The sequence below is a fragment of the Dermacentor albipictus genome, unplaced genomic scaffold (genome assembly GCF_038994185.2).
Source record: "Dermacentor albipictus isolate Rhodes 1998 colony unplaced genomic scaffold, USDA_Dalb.pri_finalv2 scaffold_15, whole genome shotgun sequence".
In the NCBI taxonomy this organism is placed as follows: Eukaryota; Metazoa; Arthropoda; class Arachnida; order Ixodida; family Ixodidae; genus Dermacentor; species Dermacentor albipictus.
The window spans coordinates 7,960,404-7,985,639 of record NW_027225569.1 but is presented as its reverse complement, the minus strand read 5'-3'; positions in this window follow the sequence as shown (position 1 = coordinate 7,985,639).

Here is a 25,236-nt window from a genome sequence, read left to right as displayed (position 1 = left end):
CCGGCCATCCCACAGCCTCCGCGGACCAAGAAGCGCTCCAGACGCCACACAGGTGCCCTGACTGCGACATGGCTACACGGCCATCCGCAGCCCATCTGTTTTGGGAGTGCCAGCGACACGCTCAACAGCGGGACCACCACCTGAGGGCGGTGCGAGTGTCGTCCTACGAGGAGTGGATTAGACCGGCAACTGGCTCGATGGATTCCGATAGGGCCATTCTGGACTCACTCTTGGCTTTCGCCAAGGACGCGAAGCTCCTAGGACGGCTCTGAGTACACCTCCCCCCTCCCCTTCCTATTCCCCATTATAGGCCTTCGCGCCATCCCTTAATAAATACATTTTGTCATCATCATTTCTCTTGAGCGGTGGCGGAGGTCATCCTGAAGGAAGACAGAAACAATCGCAGGCATTTATTCTGGATCGGCGGAACACGAACACACACATTTTTTTTATCATTGTGCCTTATTCGGTGGTATTAGGGGACCATGTTCGTATCAGTCGCTTGATTCTGTGCTAAAAGCTTATGCGTGTCATAACATGGATATCAATTTATTTCTCTGATTGGTGGACATCGTGACTTTAGTACGTACACACATTCTAGTAGCAGCACTCTTACTAAATGCGTGAGCATTTATATGCCTGCCCAACGAGAAATGTGTCCGTCATGTAAGATAATGAATGGCTCATACTTACGTAAGCGAGATAGAGCGTAAACTGTTATTTCAAATCAACAAGATTTGAGTCCGGCGTCTTTTTAGTGGGTCTGGGCACCCGCCACGGACGCGGTTCCGAGACCTTGTCTCGAAGCGGCTTCCTCGGCTCGCTGGACGGCCCAGAGTTGTGCTGTGAGGTCAGAGCTGAGCAGTGCGGTCATCCAGCGTGACCGGAGGTTGGCGGTGGAAGAGACGGAGGGGTCGGCACTGCCCTACTTGTTTGGTAGGTCCCGACACTCCCATAACATGTGATTTAGTGTGGCAACCTCGCCACACGATGTGCATCTGTTTGCAGTGTACATGTCTGGATACATGGCGTGCATGAGTCTGGGGTTTCTGTAAGAATCTGTTTGTAATTGTCTGAAGTGTACTGCTTGCGTCCTGTCTAACCTAGCGTGAGGGAATTGGAAAAAAAAATATTTTCCTCAGAGTACACTGATACTGAAGAGCGTGCCTACTGATAACTAATCCACTGAAAATACATCTCAAAGTGATGAGACGTATAAGCTTTTTCATTGAAGGAAGTGATTCTGCATCAAATTTGGGAACTGTGTTCTTGCACACAAATCTTTGCTGACGAACACGGCAAATCCACGGAACACAGGCAAGGAATCAGGCTATTAGGATAATTACATTTAGCCCACATGACGACAACGACTCGTATCTTTACGAACTAATCACATTATTTCAGTCACACAACTCGTTAAATATAACCTAGGCGCCCTTTTGCTCCGTCAAATCAATTACACACGATGCGACAGCTTCATACCACAATCGTCTCTACTAAATACTAATAATACCAGGTTTGAAACAAATAGGAATTTCATTTTACTCAAATTATGTACTAATTATGGCAAGCAGAGCGTCTATTTTTAATCTATCGAATCTGGAACACAGTATCATTAGATATAAAAACACTTTAACATTACCGAGTTCCCATAAGCATGCTATAGAAGATTACATACGAACACAGTATAATTTGCTAACTCTCAAATATATGCAAGGCAAGGACATCAAACAGAAAGCTAATGGTATGACAACGAAAATGAAGGCACCCTAAAGGAAAGATTGTGAAGCCACCGCAAGCTATGTAAGGGAAAGCGGAACAGTCGCAGTCGCAGGCACCCACTCTCTTCATGCGATTATCGACTTTCAGTGCAGTGGCTCGGCCTCATCGAATCCATCTCCACTTGAGTCCTCTCCCTGTTCCTCTCCGTTTGACGTCAGGAGACTGGAATAAAAACATATTGGAACAGTTTTACGTTATAGGGCCCCAAAAAAGTATAAGCAAGAAACATGCGTTTTTGCTGTACTAGCTTTCTTTGTATTGTGTTTCCAGCAAAACTGTTCAACATAACTGCTTTACATACAATATCTTTTCATAGAAACGTTGCATAACATTTCATTTAAAAGTATCGCTAATTCATTTTGTTAAGTATAAACCCCATGCAAGCGATTTCTTGCGCGACAGCGACAAGCGACGCGATAGAGATGGCTGTCGCGTTCGCTCGTCGCCCACAACTCAAGCTCCAAGCGAGCGACCGCTTCGCGCGACGGCTTTCCAGTGTTGCCGATATTAGAGGATCGAGTTAGCGCCAAACCTGGTGTGACACTTGCTACAATAATTTAAATTGATCTGTTTGGCTGTACAAAGCAACATAATGTATTTCTGAAGGTCTTGCAGTATGTTTTTTTTTTGTTTACATATAAAAATTTGGTAGTTCGCTCGACCCGTCTGCGACGCGCGGCGCGGCCAACGCTGCAAAACGCTGACCGCTTCCTCTTCCCGCCCGCGCTACCTGAACCGCCTGTGTCAATTTGCTGGGCGAGCCTGCAAGCGTTTCTTTCTGTCCCCGCTGTAAAGTCTTCTGTGCGTGTGATGGAGCGGCGTCGAAAACTAGCTGTTTTACAGCTACTTTTGATAATGAAGAGGAAGAAGGCGCTGTCCCGCAAGCACTGGGTTGGGCCGGTCTGGACCAAGCGAGCGGACGAAAGCGAGTTCTTCCCAGCGGTAAGAGACGAAGGACTTATGCGTCAACGCAGTACAACTTCATGCGCTTTCACTGCCTTCTTACAGATGAAGCTCATGAAGAACAACGACGACTCGCTGTTCTACAGAATGTCGCCGGAGACATTCGACGCTCTCCACGACATGGTGCGGCACTGGCTGACGAAGGAATGGGTCTGCCGAGAACCGATTTCACCTGGCGAGCGCCTCGCACTGACGCTGCGGTAGGACCATTTTGTCACTTCAGTACTTCTCAGATTCGGTAGAAACTCGCCGTTCACCAGTACAAAACTTTACTGTGTCGATCGTGCTATATGCCTTTGTGTGCTTTCAGATACCTGTCGCCCGGTATGCTCGTGCGAGATGCAGCAATGGCCTTCAGAGTGGGGCTGGAGACTGCACGCAAGGCAATCCACCTGACGTGCAATGTGCTATGGGAGATGCTGTCCCCTGTGTACATGAAGGTGCGCTTAAAATATTTTCATAACATGGTAAAAGGTGGAGTGGTACCAATAAGCATGGTCTTACGATCACGCTTAAGCAGTGGCTCAGTATTAGTCGCCTTTCTCAGTATTTTGAGTGGATTTCAATCAATGTTAGTGTTGTTTGTTCAGTATTATTTTGCACGAATGTCTGAGATGGTACAACACATGCATGTCCTTAGAAAATGGATCATGGCTTAAAATACTAAATGCATATACATATAAGAAGCCAACAAACACGGACACCAAGGACAACATAGGGGAAATTACTTGTGTTTTAATAAACAAAATAATGAAACGATAAATTAATTGAAAGTGGATGAAAAAACAGCTTGCTGCAGGTGGGGAACGATCCCACAACCTTCACATTTCGCATGCAATGGTCTGCCAATTGAGCTACCGCGGCGCCATTTCCCCATACGCTTTCTTGGGTATTTATATTTCTTAGTAGAACCTTGGGGGTGGTAGCAAGCGGCGCCACTCACAAACCCTGGCGGTGGATGTAGAACATCCTTTCTGCCACAGGCTTCTCGAGAACGTGTTTTTTTGTGTGAATGCAACCGGTCAATATCACACCCAATAAGATCGCATTCTCGCGGCGCCTGCGGTAGAAAGTATGTCGCACATCCGCCGGTGTCAGTGTTTGTCGGCTTCTTATAATATGACTAATAAAATCGGGCCCCTCGGTTAGCCCCCTTTCTTCTCGTTTACATGCATATACAAAGACATCAGATTAAATTAGGATAAACCAGCAGCAGTAAAGTGTACTGTGTGTGACAGTGAGATTTGCAGTAGGTGAAGTAGCGGCATAACTTAAATAACACATGCGTATAGACAGAGCATGAGGGTACATAGGTGAATAATGCAGCAGTAAAGCCTGCCGGTGATTGGTATGCATCAAAGTTCAAATCTGTATTATGCGGCCTCCAACAGAGGGAGAATGGAGGGACATCGCCTCAGGATTTGGCAGTAGTTGGCAGTTCCCGAATCGCTTGGGTGCTGTGGACGGCAAGCACGTGATGATTAGATGTCCAAGAAAGGCTGGGAGACTGTACTTCAACTATAAGGTATGGAACAGAACATTGTAGTATTGCATGCAGAATATTTCCTGCTGAAGGGTCAGCATTGCAAATGCAAACACTCCTAAATTCGACAGGAGTATTGTATTGGAACAACCTTGTGTATAAGACACAACCTACTGCTTTTAAATGACTTTGAGAAGAGCCTTTTCGTACGCTTTGTTAAAAGTGGGAATACAATTCCATCCTTCCCTTTTTGCAACCTGCAAGCAGAGGACTGCAGCAATTTATCTGATATGAGAATGTAACATTTACAGCGTTATTTATGATTGTGGGGAAGTAAAGTAGAGGTTTTTTTTTAAAGAAGTGCAATGATGACAAAGGAGAGTGTCTTGTGGGTGCCGTTTGACTAGTTGTAGCATAGATGGGATGGTATATGCGAGTAGCAGAGGACGACGACAAGATGGAAAAATCATATAGATACTCTAGGCAAAGCTTGTAGTATAGTAAAACGGTAACCATTTTTTATGTGTGCCTTGCAACACTACAATGAAGGAAAGTGTAATGAAAGATTCCAATTACAAGAATTCTTTGTTGTTCTTATTTCCAATGCTTCTAGGGCACCCACTCCTTTGTCCTCATGGCTGTGGCCGACAGCCAGTACGTGGTTCGCCTTATTGATCTGGGCGCACCTGGGAGGTTTAGTGATGGGGGAATTTTCAAAGATTCCCCCATTGGCAAATATCTGCACGAGGGCAAGCTCAATATGCCTCGGGCAGCTAAGCTACCAGGCTCCGAGAGAGTTTGTCCTCATGTGTTTGTTGGCGATGAAGCCTTCCAGCTGCGCCCCGACTTCATGCGGCCACTACCGGGCACCCGGACTAAAGCTGAGGAGATCATCTTCAACTACCGCCTCAGTCGTGCCAGGTCTGTACCATATCGGGTTTAAAATCGTAATTGTTAAACCGTAATCATTAAAGCCGTAATCCAGCAATGATACCTCTGTTTATGTATTCCATTTAACTACGTGAATATTTTTTTACATTTATAAATTGTAACATTGCCTATACAATGCTGGTGTTTGGTGTCTTGTGCACCAGAGTGCACAACATGTCATCGCCATTTAGTGCTCCATTTTTGTTAATTTGGTGCAGGCTCTACTGCACGTTTGCAACCGTACTTTTAAAGAAGCACATGTGCATTTTTTACAAATTTTGTGCATTTTTAAGTCGGAATATGTTTGTCTTTTTCAGACGATGTATAGATAACGCCTTCGGGATTCTCGTTTCCCACTGGCGGATATACGAGAGGCAGATGAACCTGCAGCCGGAAAATGTGGAGAGTGTTGTGAAGGCAACCTGCGTACTTCACAACTTTTTATCCGCGACGTCCAGCGCTCCAGCGACCTACTGCCCTCCTGGATATGCAGACTGTCCGGACATCTTCGGGTGTGTCCGTGACGGCACTTGGCGACAAGGGGCGGCAACTGCTGCTGTGTTTGGTTTGCAGAGCGCAAAGGCCCGCAACTGCACAAATGCTGCTAATTCGGTGCGCAAGCAGTTCATCGAGTATTTCAAGGATGAAGGACAGGTGTCTTGGCAGTGGGACCTGCCAGGGGTGGCAAGCTTGTAGGACGGTGTAGACCTGTCTGCCTCAAGGCCAAGAACACGTGCTGCTGGACTCCATGAAGAACCCAGCAGCCCTCTTCAGGGCTACCTACTTATTGCTTTGGCAGTGAGCCGCTGGATTTACTATATTCTGTTCTGTGGCCCGTCTCTGCATTTCATTTCGTATTGCTTATTTCTGGAATGTGGTCATATTGGTTAGGTGAACGAGTGCAATTCAGTGTAGTTGCGTTAAAGAAATCATTCAAGGAAGACAGGCATTATGATGGTGGAACTAATTTTTTTTACTTGCTTCGTTATTTAGGTGTCTCGCATCATCGCAACAGTGACAAGGAGTATTTGAAAATTTTTTATTGGCCCGAACGCATTACAAAACTTGCCTAAATTTGACATGGTACACAGGAAGCACTATAGTCGTAAATGACAAAGACAATGGTGTTCACAAGGTCCTGTGCAAGGAAACTGCATGAAGGAAACAAAAGTAATCAATACAGTGGTAACCTGGAAAGTAAGAGGGGTGGTTCCCGTAACACAAAAAATATGGCAGCACAAGTACAAGGAGCCAGCAGGACAAACACTGCTATAAGGAACTAAGATTTAAATCAAACAAAATGCCCCCAATACCTGCCACGCATGTCGTCAACATGGTATCTTTAACGCCTTGTTTAAACACACACTCCTCTATCAGTGAGTTGGACCAAAAACTACTTAGGAAGGGTAGACTAGAAAAACTTTCCAAATGATACCACAGGAATGGCCTTAATATTGCACAACAGTGCATATATACAGCAAGCCATTATGGTCTACTTCGAAAGCCCTGGTTCACCTTATCATAGCATTACCAAATTGAGAGTTGCAGTGGCCTTAATATTGCACAGCAATATATATGAAGCAAACCATTGCAGTGTACTTAATAAAGCCTAGGTCACATTATCGCAGCATTATCAAAGTGAGAGATGCAATGGCCGTAATACTGCACAACAGTGCATATATACAGCAAACTATTACGGTCTACTTCATAAGCCCTGGTTCACCTTATCATAGCATTGCCAAATTGAGAGTTGCAGTGGCCTTAATATTGCACAGCAATATATATGAAGCAAACCACTACAGTGTACTTAATAAAGCCTAGTTCACATTATCGCAGCATTATCAAATTGGGAGATTCAGGTCACGTGTACGAGAAACGGGCGAGGCAAGGAAACAGCACAGTAATGGCCTTGCTATTGCACTAAAGTATATGTATATAAAGCAAACCATTACAGTGTACTTAGTAAAGCCTAGTTCACATTACCACAACATTATCAAAGTGAGAGACGCAATGGCCGTAATGCTGCACAACGGTGCATATATACAGCAAACCATTACGGTCTACTTAATAAGGCCTAGTTCACATTATCACAGCATTACCAAATTGAAAGATGCAGTTGGCCTGTATTAAAATACAGGGAAGGCACGCAAACATACAAAATTTGAATGACAGGTAATTCCACAACACTGAATACCACCAAAAGGATCCAGTGTTTCAGTGTGACCAGTGATCCTGTTGGTCACAGCAGTAGAACATGATAAAAAACCTTTTCAGTATGGATTTGCTGCAATGATTGGAAAGTTCCCAGGTAACAACAGTTGAATGAAAAATATATAGATATATATATCGCAACTTGCTGTAGTTACTTAGTGGACATGGAGTTGTGCTGCTAAGCATGATGTTGCGGTTTCGATTACCGTTTGCACTGGCTGCATCTTATAAGGCGGGTGGAATGCAAAAACTTCGCGCACTTGGATTTAGGTATGTACATGTTAAAGAACCCGAGGCTGAGAAAACTGAAAAAAACTGTGAGAATTGTGTACTAAAAAGGATACTTTCCTTGGCTAAACAGTGAAGTATGCAATGAAAAAGAAAACTTCAAATTAAATTTCAAGCGCTATTAATGTACTTATTAACATCTCGCAGCAACTCCATCTGCATGTCCTCATGCAGCCTCAGAGGTACAAACTTCATTTTTTCTCCCAGGAATACAGCAAAGTGATCAATTTCATCATACTCCTCCAGAATTTTGCTGATATTATCAATTTGTTCATCATATTTATCTTTCTTCCTTTTCTTTTTTGGTGGCTGTGGCTCCGGCACTTCAACACACAACTCAACAAGGCTCGAGGCCTCTGTTTCATCACATGCACTGACCTCGTCATTAGCCTCGTCCCGGTACATTGCAGTAAAAATTTGTTGCGCTGACTCGTGGCTATTTGCACTGACACATTGCCAATCCTCTGCAGGTGGACCAGTCAGGTTTCCCGATGTCCTGGAGAAAACAATGTTGTGTTTTATTAAGGTCTACTAAGCACTGCTTTCATCAGAAAAAGCTAAGTTGTCATGTGTGACTTATAAAACATTCCACACACAAGGTCACTGTAAATATGATTGTCTGTGCATTTTTTATTTCTAAGAACTTTTTGTTCATAATTAGCTGGTTTGGACATGCACATATTTTTGCTGTCAGGCACAACATTCGTTGTAATGCTAGCATGATGCCACAGAAAAAAAACCACTATATGTACTGCAACTTTCTATTATGAACTTGCGGTCTTCCTATCACGCTGTCCTTGAGAAAAAGAAGCCGCACGAAAAACATCCACTGTTTGACCTCGTCGAGGCTGTCGTCTGCGGCCGCGCCGCTCTTTGCCTCGTTGCGACCTTTCAGCACACGGTGGAAAGTGTCCCGCGAGTTTTTCCACCGGGCTCTCACGTCAGAAACTGCGTATAAAAAGAATGAGTACATGGCATGTTCGCAGTTCGCGCGCATGCCATGATGAATGCACCATTCGCTCTATACATGCATGCCTGCGGTTGTCACATGCAATTTCAATGCGCGATAGGTCGCACTTCTTTTTAGCAATTACAGGGCCGCAAATTCGCAGTGGTGCCTTTTCCCACGCTATTTTTTTCGCACTTGGTTAAAAGTGGTGATCAAGCAGCGCTTCGCCCGCGTTTTATGAAAGGGCTGGAGCAGCAGCATAGAATGCAGCAGAAGGGTTAGTCAAATTCGAGACCAAACACGCAATGTAAACAGCGACAAAGCACAACTCACTGGTGTTATATTCAGTTTCGTTATTCATTTCAGTTCTTTATTCCCCAGGGGGCGCTTCTGTTCTTTATTATATATTTGGTTGTATATGCTAAATAAACGGCTTTTTACTTCGGGACGGCTGGAGTCTGGCTTCCACCTTCGCTCAACACCACATTGGCGACGAAGATTTCGTGAACGTACCCCCAGCCCCGGCGCGCCGTCCGTATCCGCCCACCATGAGCTTCACCGGGCTTGCTCCGCCACCGTTTTTCCTTCCGACGCCCGGCCGTCCGTCATTGCCATGGGAGCAGTGGGAGCAGATGTTCAACGTGTACTTGCTGGCATCCCGAGCCGCCGCATTCAAGCCGGAGCAACGCAAGGCTATTCTTTTGCATTGTTTGGGGGCGGAAGGCCAGCGTATTTATCAGACGCTACACTCTTAGAAGTGACAGAGTGCCGGGAACTCTTTTAGCGAGAGTAAACGCTTGTCCCATATTTCACTCTTTTTTCGAGAGTGCCAGGAACCCTCTGCTGCCTAGAGCAGGCATACTCTCTCGAACGGAGTACTGTCACTCTGGCTGTAGGAGAGTGACGAGCTCCTTCACAAGAGTGAAGTGGAGTTTCTGCAATGGAGTCTATGTGCTCTTTGCAAGAGTTACAAAGGTCTTGCCACTGTAGAGTTGTGCTACTCCTTCAGAGAGTAGTACGATCCTATCTCGGCTAGAGTGTGTGAACTCCTTCGAAGAGTTGCCTGGAGGAATGCTACTCCCTAATAGAGTTTTCCCAATGCAATTTAGCTAGAGTGTATGATCTCCCTTTGAGAGTTGCACAACTCTCAGGATAAGCATTTCCCTACTCTCCAGAGGAATCCTGCTACTCTGGGTACAGCATACCATTACTCCATAGTACAAAACGTGATTAAGCCTAAATGGCGGGCTTTTTTTTTCAAATTATTAAAAGCATCCTACTACCCATGAACATAGTGAAGCTTTCCTAAAATTGCATTCCAGAAAGTGGTTTTCACATGAAGAGCACAAATTTTTGCCCCGTATGCCGTGTCATTTTTAAGGCAATAGTTTTTCATGGAGGCTCAATGTTCATGCTCACTGCAGCTCATTGTGTTGATGGGCCCTTAAAGACAAAATGGGTGCATAGCACAGGGACAGAAAGAACGACGAACAACCAGCATGTTTATTTCCAATTCACAGCATACACACTTTGTACAGCGAAAAGGTACATGACAATTGCACGAGCACTTCTACGGAAACAAAAAGGAAGGACAGCACGTTTCAGCATGGCACTCCAAAACTTCATCAAAAATGACCTAAAGAAGTTTTGACCAGACAGCCATTGTTCAACCTTTCAATGCCTCCATAGTGTATTTTCTGCCCCTGGTGCCTCCATACCCATCAAGAAGGTGGACCATGCTGTAAATTTCCCTTATCCTGGCATCGTTCCTATACTGCTTGACTTGAGTACAAACATCTTGTGGACCTGACAGTATCCCCAACACATTTATTCGTCGCTTTGCCTTGTCAGCAGAATTGCCAGATGAGTGGAGATCAGCCCGAGTTGTGCTGATATTTAAAAAGGTGGCCATCTATTGTTACAATATCGCCACCCGATCTGCTTAACATTATCATGTTAAATTTATTGAACACACAGTGGCTCACAAATTGAAGTCTTGGAACACTAGATTTTAACAAATTGTCAACATGGCTGTTGAAAAGGCTTTTTTACAACTCAAATAAATATAGTTCACACCATTGCAGCTTGTCTTGATGATAACAATCAAATTGACATAACGCTTGTAGATTACAGTAAAGCGTTCGATACAGTTCCCCACTGTAAACTAATTACAAAGCTTAGGTTAATTGGCATACCAGAAGTAATTATGTCACAGGTATCTGCTTATCTGAATAATTGCAATCAATACGTTCAAATGGGAGAACAACACTCTGGCTGCCTTCCAGTAACTTGTGGTATTCTGGAGGAACGGATACTTGGGCGACACCTTTTTTCTGTTTATATAGATGATACTGACAATGTGGTTGATCCCCCCCACAGATTCGACTGTGTTTTACTTAGAGAAATCATCTGCAATAGTGACCAGCAAGACTTTAATACTAACTTGGGTAATTTAATGGTGTAAGCAATGGAGGATGCTTCTTAATGCAAATAAATGTCTACGAACTGGTATCATCAACCTTCCTAAAAGTAGCCAGCTATGAATACTTCAGTACAATGATAACAAGTAACTTATTTTGGAACATGCACATAAACAACATCTACTCTTCCACTTTCTGGAAGCTATGCCTTCTATGCCACAACGTCAAAATTGCTCTATCTAGTGTTACCCTGCTCTCTACTCTCTTATTAGGCCAAAACTTGAGTACGCTTCCACAGTGTGGGAACCTCATACAAAAACAATAATTGAAAACCTGGAACGAATTCACAGAAAAGCAGTACAATTCATGGCCACTGACTCCACAATGCATTACTTACAGCTAACGGGATTGACCTATTAGAAATTCAATGAAAGAAATGTTGGCTAGTTTCACATCTACTAAATTACAAGCTAGCTGTAGATTCCCCAACATACTTATCCCACTTCATACCTATTCAGCACCACTACCCTCATTCTCCAACACCAATCTTCACAACTGACACATTTAACCTGGCGTGGTTGCTTAGTGGCTATGGTGTTGGGCTGCTAAGCACGAGGTCAGGCATCGAATTCCAGCCAAAGCGGGCACATTTCAATAGGGGCGAAATGCGAAAACACCCATGTACTTAGATTTAGGTGTGTGTTAAACAACCCTCGGTGGTCCAAATTTCCGGAATCCCGCACTACAACATGCCTCATAATCAGATTGTGGTTTTGGCACGTAAAAATCCATAATTTAATTTGACACACTTAGTTATTCTTTCTACAAACAATGGCTGCCTGGAACCAACTAACTCAAGCATTTGCCCAGTCTGTGTGACAAACTTTTTTTTGCGTGCATTTGTACAAATAATCTTGTTCTGTGTATTATGTCCACCTTGCTTGAACTCCCCGCAGGGGCGTCTGCGCAAGCAGGCGTTTGGTGTGTTGCGACACCACGGACCCGAGCACACGAGGGTTGGACCCTCCCGCGTGTAGCCGTGCGCGGCTTAGCCGTGTCCGGGGAAAAGGGGATCCTGGGGGTTGAGCCAATGCCGGGTGTTTGGACCTTTACTGCCCCTCGGCAGCGGCGACACACCCCTTTGGCCTCGGCTTCACGTAGACGGCACCCCCGGACTGACCCACCCGGGGGAAATCGCCAGTCGCCTTTTCCTGTCCTCCTCTCCAATCTTCGTCTTTCTCTCTCGCCTTTTTCATCTTTCCTGTCTTCTTTTCTCTTCCATTTACTTCTTGTCTCCATGGCGGCAAGGGTTAACCTTGTGTATGTGCCCTCCCTTGGGTATAATATATTAGGTTATAGTGGCAGTGTACGGCTGGCGCCTGTAGCCTTACCCGTTAAGTCCTGCAGCGTCCCCAAGTTGGGCTCCATGGTGGGTGGCCGCCATTGCTGCTGAAAACACTTCAAATTACTATGGGAACACCCGCATTTCCCCGCCTACTTGATCGTCACCCTCAGAAGAGGGGACGCACCGAAGACTTAAGCACTTGTTTCAACCGCACGAAAGAGACTTATCCAAAATACCACGTAGTACACAGTGAGAGCCCTGAAAAACAAGCTAGATTTATTTCTCCATTCACAGTAGCAAAATCTTTCACCGAAGCCTTAGGGGCAGGTTATAAGGTAACGAAAATGGCTAGCGGGGACCTTCTCCTTGAGATCCCTCAGAAACAACAGTACGAAAAGCTTGGCAGTCTTGTGACATTTGGTAACATACCAATATCTATTACACAACACCGAACAATGAACAGCTCACGGGGAGTCGTGTCAGAGGCAGACCTCCTAGACTTGACAGAAGCTGAACTCTTGGAAGGATGGAAAGAACAAAATGTCACTGAAGTAAAAGGTATTATAATTAGACGAGACAACAAGGAAATCCCCACAAAGCATCTTATCCTAACATTTGCATCCAGCATACTGCCAGAAACTATCGAAACAGGATACATCAGATTAAATGTTCGACCATATATCCCCAACCCTAGAAGGTGTTTCAAATGTCAGAGGTTCGGCCATGGCTCGCAGAGCTGCCGTGGTCAAATAACTTGTGCAAAATGTGGAGTGCAGGGCCACCCCTCCGACAACTGCAGTGGCACACCTCACTGTGTGAACTGCAGTGGTGACCATCCCGCTTACTCACACTCCTGTCCAAACTGGAAGAAAGAAAAAGATATAATCACCCTTAAAGTCAAGGAAAATATTTCGTTTAAGGAAGCCCGTAAAAGGTGCTCTCCTTTCCACAACACACCTTATGCTGATGCGGCGCGTCGGGGGGCGGCGTCGCAGCGGCCAATGCCAAGTGCCATGCCCGCGTGTAGCGAGCAGGCACCTTTGGCTTCTGCCCCTAGGGTGGAAGTAGGTAAGCCTACTCCATCCAACCAACAAACCGGCCAGGCTACCCTTGGGTTGCCGGCCCCACAAGAGTTATCGGCGGCAACCTGCGCTACACGCAGCGATGCCGTAGTACCGATAGTGGCCCCGAAGGTAGGCGCAGCCGAGGCTGCCTCGACCTCCCCGGCTCCTCCCAGCGCTGGCAACAGCCGGCGCAGCCAAATTCCACAGGGAGCCCCATCGACCTCCGGGCAGGTGGGCGCAGGGGTTTTGCCTTCCGAGGTGAGACTCTCCCAATCACTTCTCGCTCGCAAGAGCGCGTGTCCGGCGCCTCACAAGAGGCAATGGACACAACACCTACCCCCACGGCGCGCCAAGCGCCTAAGGAGCGGCGAGGTTCCCTCGAACGCTTCAAAAAAGGCAAAACCCCGGTTACAGGGCCTCGAAAGAGCTCTGTAATCTAATGCATCACTTCCGTTTCCGTACACACAGCACTAATTTACACTAAATATGGATACGCAAATCATACAATGGAACGTCAGAGGTCTCCTTAGAAACCTTGACGATGTACAAGAACTCATCCACAAACACAATCCAAAAGTGCTGTGTTTACAGGAAACACACTTAAAACCAAAACACACACATTTTCTTCGGCAGCACGTCACTTATCGCAAAGATCGCGACGATACTATCGCATCATCGGGCGGTGTCGCCATTGTAATTCAAAAAAGCATAGCCTGTCAACGTTTGCAGCTACGAACGGCCCTTGAGGCAGTGGCGGTTCGAGTTATTCTGCTAAACAAGCTTATCACTATTTGCTCACTTTATATACCCCCACATTATAAACTAAGGAAACATGAATTTCAGTCCCTTATTGATGAATTGCCAGAACCCTATGCTGTTCTTGGCGATTTCAATGCACATAACTACCTGTGGGGCGACTCTCGTATAGATGCACGAGGACGTCTTGTCGAACAGTTCCTTTTTTCTTCTGGTGCTTGTCTGTTGAATAAAAAAGAACACACATATTACTCTCTTACAAACAGAACCTATTCTTCCGTAGATCTTAGCATAGTCTCGCCGTCTCTACTGCCTGAGTTCGAATGGGAAGTTAACGACAACCCTTACGGAAGCGACCACTTCCCTATACTGCTAAGATCTCCAAAAGAAAATGAATATCCACCGCACGCTCCTAGGTGGAAGATTGAGACAGCTGATTGGGAGAAATATCAATCTCTTACTAGTATATCATGGGCTGAGCTGTCTTCGTTAGGAATTGATGCTGCAGTCGAGTTCTTTACAGCCTTCATAATAGATGCCGCATCAAAATGCATATCCGAAGCGAGTGGTCTGGCATGCAAACGACGTGTACCGTGGTGGAACAGCGAATGTAGGATCGCCCGTAAGAATCAGAACAAGGCGTGGGGGTTGCTACGCGCTTCTCCCACTGCAGAGAATCTTATGAAATTTAAGAAAACTAAATCCCAAGGCAGGCGAACCCGCCGACAGGCCAGAAGAGAAAGCTGGCACAAGTTCTTATCGAGTATCAACTCGTTTAGGGATGAGGCCAAAGCCTGGAACAGAGTTAATAGGATTAGAGGACGGGAAACACATTCACTCCCCCTGGTAAACACACAGGGCGATACACTGCAAGACCAGGCAGACTCACTTGGGGAATATTTTGAGAGTGTTTCAAGTCAAACAAATTATACACAATCCTTCCTCAAACACAAACTAACAGAAGAACGTAAGCCATTAACAAGAAAAGGTCGAGAAAATGAGCCTTACAACCGTCCTTTTTGTTTTGCCGAATTGAGAGCTGCCTTGAGCGCATGCAACAGCTCCGCACCAGGATCTGATAGAATCATGTATGAAATGCTCAAACACTTACACAATGACACGCAGGTTACACTACTCACACTTTTCAACACCATTTGGGATGCAGGGTACCTTCCAGCTGCATGGAAGGAAGCCATTGTGATCCCTGTTTTGAAACAAGGCAAGGACCCTTCCTCAGTGGCAAGTTACCGCCCGATAGCCCTCACAAGTTGCATTTGTAAGGTGTTCGAAAAAATGATAAATCGGCGACTCATCTTTTTCCTTGAACAGAGCAAAATTCTTGATCCTTATCAGTGCGGCTTCCGAGAAGGACGCTCCACAACTGACCATCTTATACGTGTATAAGCAAATATCCGGGACGCATTTGTACACAAACAATTCTTCTTATCCATATTCCTCGATATGGAGAAGGCGTACGATACGACGTGGCGTTACGGAACCCTAAGAGACTTGTTAGAAATGGGTATCCATGGAAATATGCTTAACCTAATAGAAAGCTATCTGTCCAGTCGTACCTTCCGGGTAAAAGTCGGCAATGTACTATCACGACCTTTTATACAAGAAACGGGTGTACCCCAAGGAGGCGTGCTCAGCTGCACACTTTTCATTGTGAAGATGAACACGCTTCGCGCTTCATTACCACCGGCAATCTTTTATTCTGTCTACGTGGACGATATACAAATAGCTTTCAAATCTTGTAACCTCGCAGTCTGCGAGAGGCAGGTACAGCATGGCCTGAACAAAGTCTCAATGTGGGCAGACAATAATGGATTTAAGATCAATCCTAACAAAAGCTCTTGCGTTCTTTTTACAAGAAAGAGAGGAATGATCCCAGATCCTTGCTTAGAACTTTGTGGACAACAAATACCCGTAAACAAAGAGCACAAGTTTCTAGGTGTTATACTAGACTACAGACTCACTTTCGTCCCCCACATTAAACATATTAAAGAAAAATGTCTGAAAACAATGAACCTAATGAAACTTCTATCCCATACATCGTGGGGTAGTGACAGGAAGTGCTTAATTAATCTCTATAAGAGCCTGATCGGTCCACGATTAGATTATGGTGCCGTGATCTACCATTCTGCAGCCCCGAGCGCGCTAAAGATGCTAGATCCGGTCCACCATCTATGTATCCGTTTAGCCACAGGAGCTTTCAGAACGAGTCCCGCACAAAGTTTATATGCAGAATCGAATGAGTGGTCGCTTCATATCCAGAGAACGTACATCAGCCAAACATATTTACTGAAAGTACACTCAAATCCTGAACATCCCTGTTTTAATACCGTTAATGACGTGACATATGCTACACTCTTTCGCAATCGTCCCTCCGTAAGACAGCCTTTCTCGCTGCGTGTGAGGGAGCTTAGTGAAGAAATGCACGTTCCACTCCTCGAGCTTCCCCTAATGCATCCAACCAAGGTGCTAGCGCCTTGGGAGTGGCAGCTCATACAATGTGATATATCTTTCGTGGAAGTCACCAAGCATGCTCCAGAGATTGAAATCCAAATGCATTTCCGCGAACTCCAGTACAAATACTCCTGCACTGAGTTCTACACAGACGCATCGAAGTCACGCGAGGGGGTGTCATATGCAGCCGTCGGTCCATCCTTCTCGGAATCCGATTTACTGCATCCGGAAACTAGTATCTTCACGGCTGAGGCCTACGTAATATTGTCGACCGTGAAGCATATAAGGAAATCAAAACTCGAAAAATCAGTTATATATACGGACTCCCTTAGTGTTGTGAAGTCTTTGATGTCGTTCTGTAAGCACAAAAATCCTATAATAATTGAACTCTATTCCGTCTTATGTAAAGCATATGCATCAAACCAGCATGTGATTATATGCTGGGTGCCTGGCCATAGGGGCATCCAGGGTAATGTTCTAGCGGACCAGATGGCCACATCAATTGCATCACACACTGGTAATTCTACCGCTGCGGTCCCTGTCACAGACCTGAAACCCTTCTTAAGAAGGAAACTGCGAAACTACTGGCAACGATTGTGGGACCTGGAAACAAATAATAAGTTGCATGTAATAAAGCCAAAATTAGGTTTCTGGCCTCCTGTAACAAAGTCACGCCGGACAGATGTCCTATTCTGTCGCCTAAGAATAGGACACACATTTGGCACGCACAACTTTTTACTCACTGGAAACGAGCCTCCAACCTGCGGTAGATGCGGGGAGAGGCTGACCGTCCTCCACGTCCTGCTAGAGTGTCGGGAAGCCGAATATGAAAGAAAGAAGCATTTTCCCCTAGCATACCGGCAGCACATCCCCCTTCATCCTGTTATGTTACTCGGTGCAGAACCGCTCTTTGACACCAGCACTGTCCTAGGTTTTCTGAAAGATGTTGTATTACATGTAACTAGCCCATACGTTCGTAGCGCCTCCTCTCTATAGAGGATAGCGCTGTGATAGTTGTTTCGAATAGCACATGCCTCTCGTCCCTTGGGTTCAAGGGTTTTGACGAGGCAGTGGTGCCCTTAGAAAATTTTAGTATCTCACATATTTTGTACATTGCATCATTTTTCCCAATACATTCTAGTGTTCATAGTATTCGTCATTAGTCATCGCCATAATTTTATAGCACGCAGATTTTACGCACTCTACAGCGACTATTTTTAGGCCACTTTACTGCCAAGTCACATCTTCCATAACACATTGTCAACATTACCACCTGTCATGGCGCTCTTTGGCCAAACCTGGCCCTTGCGCCACAAAACAACACACATCATCATCATCATCATCATCACCTTGCTTGAACTTCTTGTATGCAGTATTTTATAAATAAATAAAGCTAAATAAATACTGTGATACAAATTTTGACTAGTGGCATCAAAAAGCCTGGCTAATGACTATTTCAAGGTATTGCATCCATTCAACCATGTCCCGATGACATGATCATAATGAGCTCAACAGGACCTGCAATGATAAGGTGTAGGACAAAAGTTTGTTACACGCCCAGCCAGCCTCTTACAATTAAGACCTTAGAAACAGACTGCCTGGGCAAGATGCTGAACAAAGCACATTATAAAACTATAAATAAAAAAATGAATAAAAACTCCTTTATACACTGTCAATGGCAGTTGCTACCTTGACAACACATGCCAAAAGGGCACTAGGCTGCATGCCCATCAAGGTTTCCAGCAGCAAAAAAGTCCGCTTTGCTTTTTGTGCATACTGGACATTAAATGCTCAATATACAGCGAGAAGCAAAGCGAACCCATCTGCTATGTCGATGGCTGTCAGTTTCAAATTTTCGAAAGTTAATAAAAAGGTGGCGGAAGTCTCAGGCTTCTCGCCGGAATAAAAAAAGGTGTGGGTGCACAGAGGTGGCTCCTTGCACCTGCAGGTAGAAGCAAAACAAAAAGCGTAACTAACTCACAGCACAAGAAGTTCTCTTTTCAAATGAATCATATTCAGGTAAAGAAGAGCAAGACTAATGGATCAATATGTGCACAGATATATTTCTGCTACACCTAAAGCTGGTAATAGAAAAATTGGCAATAAGAAAACTGGTAATAAGTAAATACATCGTAAAAACAATGTCTCTCGGAAGTACAAGTCTAAGAACACTACATTTACTTTAAAGAGCCCTCAATTGTATGCATATATGATATAGTAAATGTTAGAAGAAGCCAACAAACACCGACACCATGGACGGCAACATAGGGGAAATTACTCGTGTTTAAAAAATGAAATAAAGAAACGAATGAATGGAAAAAAAGTGGATGAAAAAAAACTTGCCGCAGGTGGGGAATGATTCCACAACCTTTCATCCACATTAATTTCCATTAATTTACCATTTCTTTTATTAAGCACAAGTAATTTCCCTTATGTTGTCCTTGGCGTAAGTGTTTGTTGGTTTCTCAAGATATGACTAATAAAAATCGGGCCCCTCGCTTAACCCCTTTTCTTCCCATATATTAAGTGTTAGAGAAGACAAAAATGCAACTCGTGCAAAATGTAGCATGCTACCTTAGACTTCCTTGCACGAATCCGGTTTGTGCGCTGACACAAGTCATGAGTATCAGTACGGATATAGGCAACCATCAGGTGAAGTGTATCCCTGCACCTTTCCCCATGAGCTTCTCGCTAATTTGGAATGAAGCAATCTGCACACTAGAACTCACCAGCCAGTCAGCTTCTTACGCCACACATGCGTCATAAGAATACATCAATCGAAGCAAGGCCCATCACATTTGAACTAAGCCGACAGACCTAGTGTGGCTGCGATATTTCACGACCACTGTGAACTGGAAAAGTGACTGGGCAACAGCCACACCATAATTCGCACACCATATGCTTCACCCACTTGTTCCTAGAGCCTACCACCACCAGCACCACATCAAGCAGCCTCGTTGGCGAGGCTGCTTGATGCGCTTGATGATGGCGTCGCATGCGCACAAGCAAACATGAACACGTCTCACTCCATGACCGCGGAAACTTTATAAAAACGCAGGAGCGTGGTAGTGCGGTAGCAGGAGCGAGGAGATTGACCTTTGTGTCTACCCTCGCTTTAATGCTAAATAAATGAGAACATAGCATGTTGCTTAGACTCTTGTCTCCGTCGCAGATCGCTTTTAAGATAGGGGCCACGCGGCCATGCCGTGTGTACACTCCTAAACAAATGTACACCCCTGGGGGTGAATATTTGCCACACAACAATAAGCGTTGTCTATCTTTCTTGCATTTTTCTTTAAAATGCTTCGCTTGCTACTTTCCTGTCGAGACTGCTCTGTTATGCTGATAACGTGCATGCTGTTCATAACTTGGAAGTACTGGGCTCGCAGCATTAAAAAAAGGAAATGCAGACAAGACAGATGACGATTATAGTTGTGTGGCAAATGTACACGTGTACATTTGTTTAGGAGTGTAGCAGCAGTCGGTGTATAACACCTCTCCTGTTTGCGTCAGTCCCGCAAGCAAGTTTCGTGAACTCTGAACGCTCGTGATGCAGCCTGATTTCCGTTTGATTCCGATTGACGCGTGATTGCTTTATTTTTAATTGCGGCATCGTGATAAACTCGGCATGTCTTTGCAGTCGGCATTTCCATGCTGATAGAGCAAACGCAGAAAACGGGAAGACGGACAGTACACCAACCTAAACCAAAGGAAGCACTGCCTAAGCCCACATACTGCACCATATGGAGGAAGCTACGGCAGCTAGGCTAGAAAAGTATACGAGGCGGCCATTTTGAAATGCCGATGGTGATATGGTAAAGCAGAGTTAGGGTCGTACTCGATTCTATCGCGCACGCAATTTTTGACCCGTTTTATCGGGAAAAAAAGTGCACTTTAGATTCGAGTTAATATGGTAGATGTTCAATAGTTGACGCGCAGCCCGCTTGAACAGGTGCTAATAGTGCTGTGGAGTCTAACAAAAATAGCAATGTTCAGGTTACAATATGCCACTGGCCATGTTGCCAATCCCCGCAGGGGCGTCTGCGCAAGCAGGCGTTTGGTGTGTGGCGACACCACGGACCCGAGCACACGAGGGTTGGACCCTCCCGCGTGTAGCCGTGCGCGGCTTAGCCGTGTCTGGGGAAAGGGGGATCCTGGGGGTTGAGCCGATGCTGGGTGTTTGGACCTTTAAGGCCCCCCGGCGGAGGCAACACACCCCTTTGGCCTCTGCTTCACATAGACGGCACCTCCAGACTGACCCACCTGGAGGAAATCGGCAGTCGCCTTTTCCTGTCTCTCCCTCCTCAAATCTTCGTCTTTATCTCTCACTTTTTGACCTTTCCTGTCTCCTTCTCTCTTCTTTTTACTTCCTTTCTCCTGGCGGCAAGGGTTAACCCTGTGTGGCTATCCAACCTTGGGTACACCATATTCGGTTATAGTGACGGCGTACGACTGGCGTCGTGCAGACTTGTATGCAAGCTCTGCCGCGTCCCCTCGTTGGGCTCCGTGGTGGGTGGTCGGCGCTGTTGCCGAACATATACAATTTTTCATGGAAACTTCTTTCCCTTCCCTTGCTGATGGCCCTCAGAAACGAGGGCGCACCGAAGATGTCTTCAAGTTTTTTGGACGTCAAATCCAGAATTTTCCCCGCTTTCACGTTATTCACGCTGAAAAGCCAAACAAAGTAGCCCGAAACATTTCACCATTCCTTGTTTCAAAATCCCTGACCGATGCTTTTGGTCCAGGTTACAAGGTGTCGAGGATGGCAAGCGGCGACCTCCTCTTGGAGCTCCGCGATCTAAAACAATACGAGAAACTACCGCAACTAGTGTCATTTGGCGAGACCCCCATTACAGTAACCCCACACCGTACAATGAACACCACCCGTGGTGTTGTGTCAGATGATGATTTACTTGAGCTGACTGAAGCGGAACTCCTGGAAGGCTTCAGCGAACAAAATGTGATCAACGTCAGAAGAATAAAGATGAGGCGTGATGGTAAAGAGATTCAGACGAGGCACCTAATAATTACTTTTGGATCAAGTATCTTGCCCGAGTCAATCGAGGCCGGGTACATCAAGCTCCGTGTTAGGCCTTACGTGCCCAATCCACTCCGATGTTTCAAATGTCAGCGCTTCGGCCACAGCTCGCAGAGCTGCCGCGGCCGCCAAACTTGTGCTAAATGCAGTGCCACAGAAAACACCACTGAAACTTGTGAGAACGCTCTCCACTGTGTAAACTGTGATGGGGAGCACGCCGCGTACTCGCGGTCGTGCCCATCCTGGAAGAAGGAAAAAGAAATTGTAAGCATAAAAGTAAAAGATAATATATCGTTCAAAGAGGCACGAAGGCGGGTAGCATACCTGCCAAAGAAAAGCTTTGCCGAAGTGGCGCGTCAGGGGGCAGCGTCACAACGGACTCCGGTGGCTGTCCGACCCACAAGCAGTGAGTCGGCAGTCACGCCATCTGCCCCCGCGGCGGTTGCAGCTAGCGCTGCTCCGTCTACCCAGCAGACGGGGCCACCGACCCCGAAGGTGAGCGCAGCCGAGGCTGCCCCACTCTCCCCGGCCCCTTCCAGCGCTGGCAACAGCCGGCGCAGCCAAATTCCTCAGGGAGCCCCATCGACCTCCGCGCTGGTGGGCGCTGGGGTCTTGCCCTCCAAGGCGGGACTCTCTCTGAAAACTTCTCGCTCGCAAGAGCACGTGTCCGGCGCCACACAAGAGGCAATGGACACAACACCTATCCTCAAGGCGCACCTAGCGCCTAAGGAGCGGCGAGGCTCCCTCGAACGCTCCAGGAAGGGCAAAACTGCCGTTACAGGGCCTCGAAAGGCTCTGTAATTTAATCATTGTAATTTCCATAATCACTACTTCTCTTTCTGTACACACAGCACCTACTGACCTCCAATATGGATACACAAATAATTCAATGGAACGTCAGAGGTCTTCTCAGAAACCTTGATGATGTGCAGGAACTTATACAAAAACACAATCCAAAAGTGCTGTGTTTACAGGAAACACATTTAAAAAACAAACACACAAACTTTCTTCGACAGTATCTAACTTTTCGCAAAGATCGCGATGATGCCGTCGCATCATCGGGCGGTGTTGCCATAGTCACTCATAGAAGTATAGCTTGCCAACCTTTACAGCTACAAACGCGCCTTGAAGCAGTGGCGGTTCGAGCTGTCCGACTAAACAAACTCATCACTATTTGCTCGCTTTACATACCCCCGCATTACCAACTAAATAAACATGAATTTCAGTCCTTGATAGATCAATTGCCAGAGCCCTATGTTGTTCTTGGCGATCTCAATGCGCACAGCAGCCTGTGGGGAGACTCTCGTATCGATGCGCGAGGCCGTCTCGTTGAACAGTTCCTTTTTTCGTCTGGTGCGTGCCTACTAAATAAGAAAGAACCCACATATTACTCTCTTGCAAACAGAACCTTTTCGTCAATAGATCTTAGTATAGTTTCCGCGTCTATACTACTCGAACTCGAATGGGAAGTTACCAACAATCTTTACGGAAGCGACCACTTCCCTATACTGCTAAAAACACATAAAGAAAAAGAATGTCTACCACAGGCTCCTAGGTGGAAGATCGATACAGCCGACTGGGAGAAGTTCCGAAACTTAACTAGTATCTCATGGAATGACATGTCTTGTTTAGGAATTGATGCTGCTGTGCAGTATCTCACAGCCTTCATTATAGATATTGCATCTAAATGCATATCAGAAATAAATGGCTTGGCATACAAACGGCGTGTCCCGTGGTGGAACGACGATTGTAGGATCGCTCGTAAAAAACAGAACAAAGCGTGGGGGTTGCTACGAGCGTCTCCCACTGCCGAGAATCTTATTAACTTTAAGAAAATAAAGTCCCAGGGCAGGAGAACCCGCCGACAGGCTAGAAGAGAAAGTTGGGAGAAGTTTTTATCGAGTATAAATTCCTATACAGATGAGGCCAAAGTCTGGAACAAGGTAATTAGGATAAGAGGGCGACAAACATATTCACTACCTCTAGTAAACACACAAGGCGATACACTAAAAGACCAGGCAGACTCACTTGGGGAGCACTTTGAGCGAGTGTCGAGCTCAACGCACTATTCCCAATCCTTTCTTAAACATAAAGAAATAGTGGAGCGTAAGCCAATCATACGAAAGTCTAGGCAGAATGAACCGTATAATCGGCCTTTCGGTATTGCCGAGTTGAGAGCTGCCTTGAACACATGTAAAAGCACTGCACCGGGACCAGACAGAGTCATGTATGACATGATCAGACACCTACATACAGACGCACAAGTTACACTTCTTACACTATACAATACTATTTGGGCTTCGGGATACCTCCCATCCACATGGAAAGAAGCGATTGTGGTTCCTGTTCTAAAGCAGGGAAAAGACCGTTCCTTGGCGGCAAGTTACCGTCCGATAGCTCTAACTAATTGTCTGTGTAAGCTTTTTGAAAAAATGATTAATCGCAGACTTATACATTTCCTTGAGCTCAACAATATACTCGATCCTTATCAGTGTGGATTCCGAGAAGGGCGGTCCACAACCGATCATCTTGTGCGCATGGAAGGAAATATCCGTGATGCCTATATACATAAACAGTTTTTTCTATCAATATTCCTCGATATGGAGAAGGCATATGACACGGCATGGCGTTACGGGATCTTGCGAGACCTGTCGGAAATTGGCATCCGTGGAAATATGCTGAACACAATTGAAAGCTATTTGTCAAACCGTACCTTCCGGGTAAAAGTCGGCAATGAACTCTCACGTCCCTTTACGCAGGAAACTGGTGTACCCCAGGGAGGCGTGCTCAGCTGCACTCTCTTTATCGTCAAGATGAACACGCTACGTGCTTCACTACCACCTGCCATTTTTTACTCCGTATACGTAGACGATATACAAATAGGCTTCAAATCCTGCAACTTCACAGTATGCGAAAGACAGGTACAGCAGGGCTTGAACAAGGTTTCCAAGTGGGCAGACGAAAACGGATTTAAGGTCAACCCCCATAAAAGTTCTTGTGTTCTCTTCACAAGAAAGAGAGGCCTGCTCCCAGATCCTTGTGTAGAACTGGGCGGACAACAAATTCCTGTCAGCAAAGAACACAAATTCCTTGGTGTTATTCTTGACTCTAGGCTCACTTTCATTCCTCACATAAAACATCTTAAAGAAAAATGTCTAAAAACAATGAACCTACTTAAAATCCTATCCCACACATCATGGGGTAGCGACAGGAAGTGCCTGTTGAATCTTTACAGGAGCCTAGTTCGGTCACGAATAGACTATGGAGCCGCAGTATATCACTCTGCTGCCCCGAGCGCGCTAAAGATGTTAGACCCCGTACACCATCTGGGAATCCGTCTGGCCACTGGCGCATTTAGAACAAGCCCTGTTGAAAGTCTGTATGTTGAGTCCGATGAGTGGTCACTCCATTTTCGGAGAACTTACATCAGCTTCAACTATTTCCTGAAAGTGCGCTCTAATAAGGAACATCCGTGTTTCACAACCGTTAACGACTTGACATGTGAAACACTTTTTCATAACAGACCCTCTATGAGACT